The sequence below is a fragment of the Strongylocentrotus purpuratus genome, unplaced genomic scaffold, assembly GCF_000002235.5.
Source record: "Strongylocentrotus purpuratus isolate Spur 01 unplaced genomic scaffold, Spur_5.0 spur5_scaffold_14, whole genome shotgun sequence".
NCBI lineage: Eukaryota > Metazoa > Echinodermata > Echinoidea > Camarodonta > Strongylocentrotidae > Strongylocentrotus > Strongylocentrotus purpuratus.
Window position 1 is genome coordinate 10,231,147 of NW_022145599.1, and position 7,435 is coordinate 10,238,581.

Here is a 7,435-nt window from a genome sequence, read left to right on the forward strand (position 1 = left end):
CTTTTCCCTTATCTACTATTGTTGTGTCGGACTTGTCTGACCATTTTCCTGTGTATACTGTAATTCCTTTGGGAAAAAACTTGTAGTCACCCATAAGAACATTTATGTTAGAAGAAACACCCCAGAAAATATTAATCAGTTTAGAGAGGCGTTATTGGCGACAAACTGGAGTGATGTTCTTTTGAATCAGTGTGATGAGAGTGCCTTCGATATTTTCATGAATAGGTTTTTATTGTTGTATGATGCTAATATTCCAGTAGTAAAGAGTAAAAACAACCGTAGAAGAACTCCACGTATGCCGTGGGTCACCAATGCTATGCTGAAATCAATAAATAAGAAAAATGAGCTGTTTTATAAGTATAAGAAAGCAGGGACGGTAGCTCTAAAAAGGAAATATTCCGTTTACAGAAATACTCTGACTTCTGTGCTGCGTGCAGCCAAAAAACAATACTATTTAGCACAGTTTAAAGCAACTTACAATAATATCAAGGGCACGTGGAAGGTGATAAGAAATGTATTTCAAAAAGCATCTAAAGTAACAAGTATAATACAAATGAATATAGATGACCAAATGGTTGAAGATAAAAATATTATAGTGGAAAAGTTTAATGAATATTTTTGTAATATTGGTCCGAATCTGAAAAAAAATATTCCTAACAGTCAAACTGATTTTCATGATTACTTAGTAGAACCTAACATGCAAAGTTTATTTCTGGTGCCCACAAATGAAGAAGAATTGCTTGGTATTGTTAGAGCCCTCAAGAACAAGAAAAGTCCTGGGTATGATCATATTGGGAACGAACTTATTAAGCAAGTTATTGTCGGTATCCTTCAACCACTAGTTCATATTTTTAATTTGTCTATGTCAAGCGGAGTTGTACCGATAAACATGAAGATCGCAAAAGTTGTACCAATTTTAAAAAAGGTGACTCTCAATTACTGACAAATTATCGTCCGATTTCTTTGTTAACCTGTTTTTCAAAAATTCTGGAAAAAATTATTTATGTAAGAACTATAACATTTTTAAACAAAACATGTGTCTTCAGTAATTATCAGTTTGGTTTTCGGGAGAAGCATACAACAACACATGCAATCTTACACCTTATAGATAAACTTGCTTCTGCCTTAGATAGTCGCTTACACACCATTGGTACATTTTTAGACTTTTCCAAGGCCTTTGATACTGTAGACCATGAAATTCTCTTAAGTAAATTATGTCATTATGGTGTCAGGGGAGTCGCCTTGGATTGGTTTAGAAGTTATCTAACTGATAGAAAGCAATATGTGTCCTTAAATGGAATTGACTCTAGTCCCCAAAAAGTAACATGTGGTGTTCCCCAGGGATCCATTTTGGGACCACTTTTATTCATTTTGTATATTAATGATTTTCAACGCTCATCAAGAGTATTATCATTCATATTTTTTGCTGATGACTCAAGTGTATTTTTTTCTCATAGATGTCCACAAACATTGTTGAAAACTGTTAATGAAGAGTTTCGAAAAGTAATGAAGTGGATCAATGCTAATAAGTTATCCTTGAATCTTCAGAAAACTAATTATATACTGTTCAGTAATTCAGTTAATATTTTGCCAGGCGAAGTGGCATTCAATAATAACCCAATTGAGAGAGTAACTTCAACGAAATTTCTTGGAATATACATAGACGAGAAACTGAATTGGAAAACTCATGTGGACAAATTAAGTAAAGTGGTGTCAAAAAATACTGGTGTTATTTATAAGTTGAGATCATGTATACCTCAAGAGGTATTGTTCATTTTGTACTCTACTCTTATTTTATCATATATCAATTATGGTATGTTGGCATGGGGCAAATCATCCAAAACTCAAATCCACAGGCTTTTTGTTGTGCAGAAGCGGGTTATTAGAATAATTTGTAAAGCAAATTATCGTGCACATACAAATCTACTTTATTATGAAAACAGTATTCTAAAACTAGAAGATCTCTATTCAATGCAACTTGGAATGCTCATGTTTAGCATTCACTCTGGAGACCTCCCTCCTGCCCTTGCTCAAATCTTTAGAAGAAATAACCAAATTCACAGCTATAATACTAGACAGGCTTCTGCTCTCCATTTACCATATGCAAGGACAACCTTCACTTTGAATACACTAATGTCCACTGGCCCCAGGTTCTGGAATTCACTTGATACTACCATAACAAATGCTTCAAGTATCTCAGTTTTTAAACGTAGACTTAAGTCATATTTTCTTGACAAGTATGTCGATGACACATGAATGTGTTATCAAGCTTTATTGTTAGTGTACTGTAGCATATTTTAACTCTACTCTTGATCTTTTTTTCGTTAATTCTTGACTTTGACATAACCCCCTTTATCCCTTTTCTTTTTTTTCTTCTTCTTTCTCATCTGTACATACTACATATACCATATATTCCTACTTGACCTCTGCACTCAGAGAGCAATAACTCATTGATGTCTCGACTTGGTGTCGGCTTGGGGTTTGTCCATATTAGATCATATTAGATGCAACGTTGGGTAGTTGTTCTCTGAGAGTATTTTGTAAATAGTATACAAATATACACTGCCTTGAGAGGTTCTGGTTAAAACTATGCGCAAGAGGTGACTCCAATAGTACTATTTGCTGAGGGGCGCAGCCCCGAAGCAAATGGTACTTTTGGAGTCACCGAGGCCCATAGTTTAACCAGTACCTCGAATGGAAGGCATGGTATATTTGTTTTATATCCTGCATCAAAAATTTATATTAAAAAAAAAAAAAAAAAAAAAAAAAATTTAGAACAAAAAAAAATGTCAATTTTTATCTAAAATGATTTAAAATATTTTGTTTTCATTGAATTAAGATTTGAAAAAAAATAATTGATTCAATTAAAAAAAAAATTAAAAAAAAAAAAATTTCAACTCCCAAATAGTAAACCAAAACAGTACTCTCATATAGTACTTTCTAAAAATAGCTCAAATATTTTTGGTCATGTGACGAGCTCTCAACCAATCAGAAGCCAACAAATTTTTGATGCAGGATATAATTTTATATATTCCATATTTGTTGTTGTATTCATAAATAAGTTATCTTTGTCACATCATATGAGGGGGCCTTAACTTAACAAGCTGTGCTTCAACCAAGGTCTCCTCGTCTTCCTTTGTTCTACATTGTACTGTTATGATTATACTCTATTATATTTTGTCACATGTGTTTTCTGGAAGACAAATAAACTTGATACTTGATACTTGATACTTGATACTTGAAATCGCATCGGCCGCGGATTCGCTCATTGTGGGGGGGGGGGGGGGCATCTCCAAAAAAGGGTAAAATTAACGTGTTTTTACACCCTTTTTTCGAGGGGGGGGGGCGCGGGCGGGCTGGCCCCTCCCCCTCCTGGATCCGCCAATGGTGCTTGTACAATATCTCATCTTGTCACCAAAGTAAATTTTCATAATTTTGACTCTCAGTTGGGGCCGGGGGAGGCTTGCATCCCAGCGTGTTATATATTACACCTATAAATATAGATAGGAAACAGAAAACCATCACCTGGTATTACTGCACTGTTTACGGTAGTTTAAGGATCAATTAAGTCCAGCCAGCTCATAACTCACATGTGCTCTATATAGTAGTACAAGTCATTTACCTAATTTTAATTTACACCTAGAACGTAAATTTAGATAGGAAACAAAAAACCATCACCTGGTATTATTGCACTGTTCAAGTCCAGCCATTCATTATTCACAAGTGTTTTGGTAATACAAGTGATTCATCATTAATTATTTACCCCCCCCCCCGCCCCCCTTGAAAAAACAGATACAAAAGGAAAAGAAAACTATCAGGTATTACAGCGCTGTTCTCTGGCGGTTTAACCCTATGTTAACAGGGGGGGGGGGGGGGGAGGGTCAATTTGACCCCCCCCCCTGTAGAAATTTCGCGACTACTCCGAAACCGCAGCAGATATAAAATTTTCCTTTCATGACTTTTTACTTTCGAGTCTTACGCATCTTTTAAAACGATTTCTTTTTTAAATCGGACCTACGGTTACAAGGTCACATGACCTTTTGTCTTTGCATGTCAGCCCGAAAATCGCTCATTTTCGTGACTTGTGTACAAAACATATGTAAAAGTCATTTTTCCTAAAAACAGATCAAACATGGGTTATTGGGTCTTGTTTAAAGTTTAGGTGGTTGTTTTGGGAGTCATTATAGTTGAATTGTAGTAAGAAATGAAATAAAACAACAAAAACAATGAAATACATAAGTTAAAAAACAAAGAAATACATAAGAAATTATTAAAACAAGGGATAACATAAGGAATAAGCTGGCTCTTCCAAATTTTGTTGTCGTATTATTATTCATAATGGTCTAATGAACATATGTAGTGAAAAAGAATGCTTAAATATGAATAATATATGATTTATGGGTAAAAATGTGATTTTTATAACTTTACTTGCATAAATTACCATAAATATACAAATTAGTGAATTTTTCAAAAAATTGAAATTACCATAGTATTCTATACACTTCAATTGACATGCGTGCAAATTTTCGCGGCGATCGGCGGTGAAACGGCCGAGATCTTAGGGGGGGGGGGTCAAATTGACCCCCCCCCCCCCAGTTAAAACCTGGTCTGAAATAGCCCAGTTAAAATAGGGTTAAGGATCAAGTTCGGCCAGCTCATAACTCACATGTGCTCTAGTAATACAAGTCATTTACCTAATTTTACTTTACACCTAGAACATAAATATAGATAGGAAACAGAAAACCATCACCTGGTATTACTGCACTGTTTACCGGTAGTTTAAGGATCAAGTCCAGCCAGCTCATAACTCACATGTGCTCTAGTAATACAAGTCATTTACCTAATTTTACTTTACACCTAGAACATAAATATAGATAGGAAGCAGAAAACCATCACCTGGTATTACTGCACTGTTTACCGGTAGTTTAAGGATCAAGTCCAGCCAGCTCATAACTCACATGTGCTCTAGTAATACAAGTCATTTACCTAATTTTAATTTACACCTAGAACATAAATATAGATAGGAAACAGAAAACCATCACCTGTTATTACTGCGCTGTTCTCCGGCAGTTTAAGGATCAAGTCCAACCAGCTCATTACTCACAAGTGCTCTATAGTAGTACGGGTGGTCACATATTCTTATTTTACTCCCCTGACAAAAAAATATAGATAGGAAACAAACAACTATCACCTGGTACTACTGCACTGTTTACCAGTAGTTTAAGGATTAACTCCAGCCCGCTCATACCTCACAAGTGCTCTAGTATTACAAATTATTCACCTATTCTTATTTTACTCCCATGAAAAAAAATATAGATAGGAAACAGAAAACCATCACCTGGTATTACTGCACTGTTCTCTGGCAGTTTAACCCTTACTGTACTGGGCTATTTTGAGCACCCACTGACTGGGGGGGGGGGGGGGGGGGGGCCTGGGAGGCCCCCCCCCCCCTATGATCTCGGCCGTCGATTGTCCGATGAACACGAAAATTTGCATGTTTGTAGATATTTACGTAAGGAACAAGATGGTATAATTAGTTTTTTCCGAATATGCAAATTTTTGTCATTAGCCTAATTAATTATGCAAAATGCGCTAATTTTATGCATTTTACCGAAAACGTGTCAAACTCCACTTTTTGAATGTTGAAACTCATTATTCATATGAAACTTCTTTTCTAACACAAAAAGTTATTTTAATGTAATTAACAATGATAATTTATGCAAATTTTGATGCGATTTTCATTTTTTTTTTTTTTTTTTGATGACATGCGCATACTAATTGTTATGTAACGCCTTATAGGTATATCCGATTTTGACGAAAATGGTATCAAAATGTGCGTAAGACTTGAGGGGAAAAAGTCATGAAACGACAATTCAAAATTCCAAGCGGTTGCGGCGCAATCTCCGAAAATGTCGAGGGGGGGGGGGCCTCCCAGGCCCCCCCCCCCCCAGTACAGTAAGGGTTAAGGATCAACTCCAGCCAGCTCATAACTCACAAGTGCTCTAGTATTACAAATTTTTCACCTATTCTTATTTTATTCCCATGAAAAAAAATATAGATAGGAAACAGAAAACCATCACCTGGTATTACTGCACTGTTTACCGGTAGTTTAAGGATCAAGTCCAGCCAGCTCATAACTCACATGTGCTCTAGTAATACAAGTCATTTACCTAATTTTACTTTACACCTAGAACATAAATATAGATAGGAAACAGAAAACCATCACCTGGTATTACTGCACTGTTTACCGGTAGTTTAAGGATCAAGTCCAGCCAGCTCATAACTCACATGTGCTCTAGTATTACAAATTATTCACCTATTCTTATTTTATTCCCATGAAAAAAAATATAGATAGGAAACAGAAAACCATCAACTGGTATTATTGCACTGTTCACTAGCAGTTTAAGGATCAAGTCCAGCCAGCTCATAACTCACAAGTGCTCTAGTATTACAAATTATTCACCTATTCTTATTTTACTCCCATGAAAAAAAATATAGATAGGAAACAGAAAACCATCACCTGGTATTACTGCACTGTTCTCTGGCAGTTTAAGGATCAACTCCAGCCAGCTCATAACTCACAAGTGCTCTAGTATTACAAATTATTTACCTAATTTTACTTTACACCTAGAACATAAATATAGATAGGAAACAGAAAACCATCACCTGGTATTACTGCACTGTTTACCGGTAGTTTAAGGATCAAGTCCAGCCAGCTCATAACTCACATGTGCTCTAGTAATACAAGTCATTTACCTAATTTTAATTTACACCTAGAACATAAATATAGATAGGAAACAGAAAACCATCACCTGTTATTACTGCGCTGTTCTCCGGCAGTTTAAGGATCAAGTCCAACCAGCTCATTACTCACAAGTGCTCTATAGAAGTACGGGTGGTCACATATTCTTATTTTACTCCCCTGACAAAAAAATATAGATAGGAAACAAACAACTATCACCTGGTACTACTGCACTGTTTACCAGTAGTTTAAGGATTAACTCCAGCCCGCTCATACCTCACAAGTGCTCTAGTATTACAAATTATTCACCTATTCTTATTTTACTCCCATGAAAAAAAATATAGATAGGAAACAGAAAACCATCACCTGGTATTACTGCACTGTTCTCTGGCAGTTTAAGGATCAACTCCAGCCAGCTCATAACTCACAAGTGCTCTAGTATTACAAATTATTCACCTATTCTTATTTTATTCCCATGAAAAAAAATATAGATAGGAAACAGAAAACCATCACCTGGTATTACTGCACTGTTCTCTGGCAGTTGAAGGATCAACTCCAGCCAGCTCATAACTCACAAGTGCTCTAGTATTACAAATTATTCACCTATTCTTAATTTACTCCCCTGAAAAAAAAAATATAGATATAGGAAGCAGAAAACCATCACCTGGTATTATTGCACTGTTCACTAGCAGT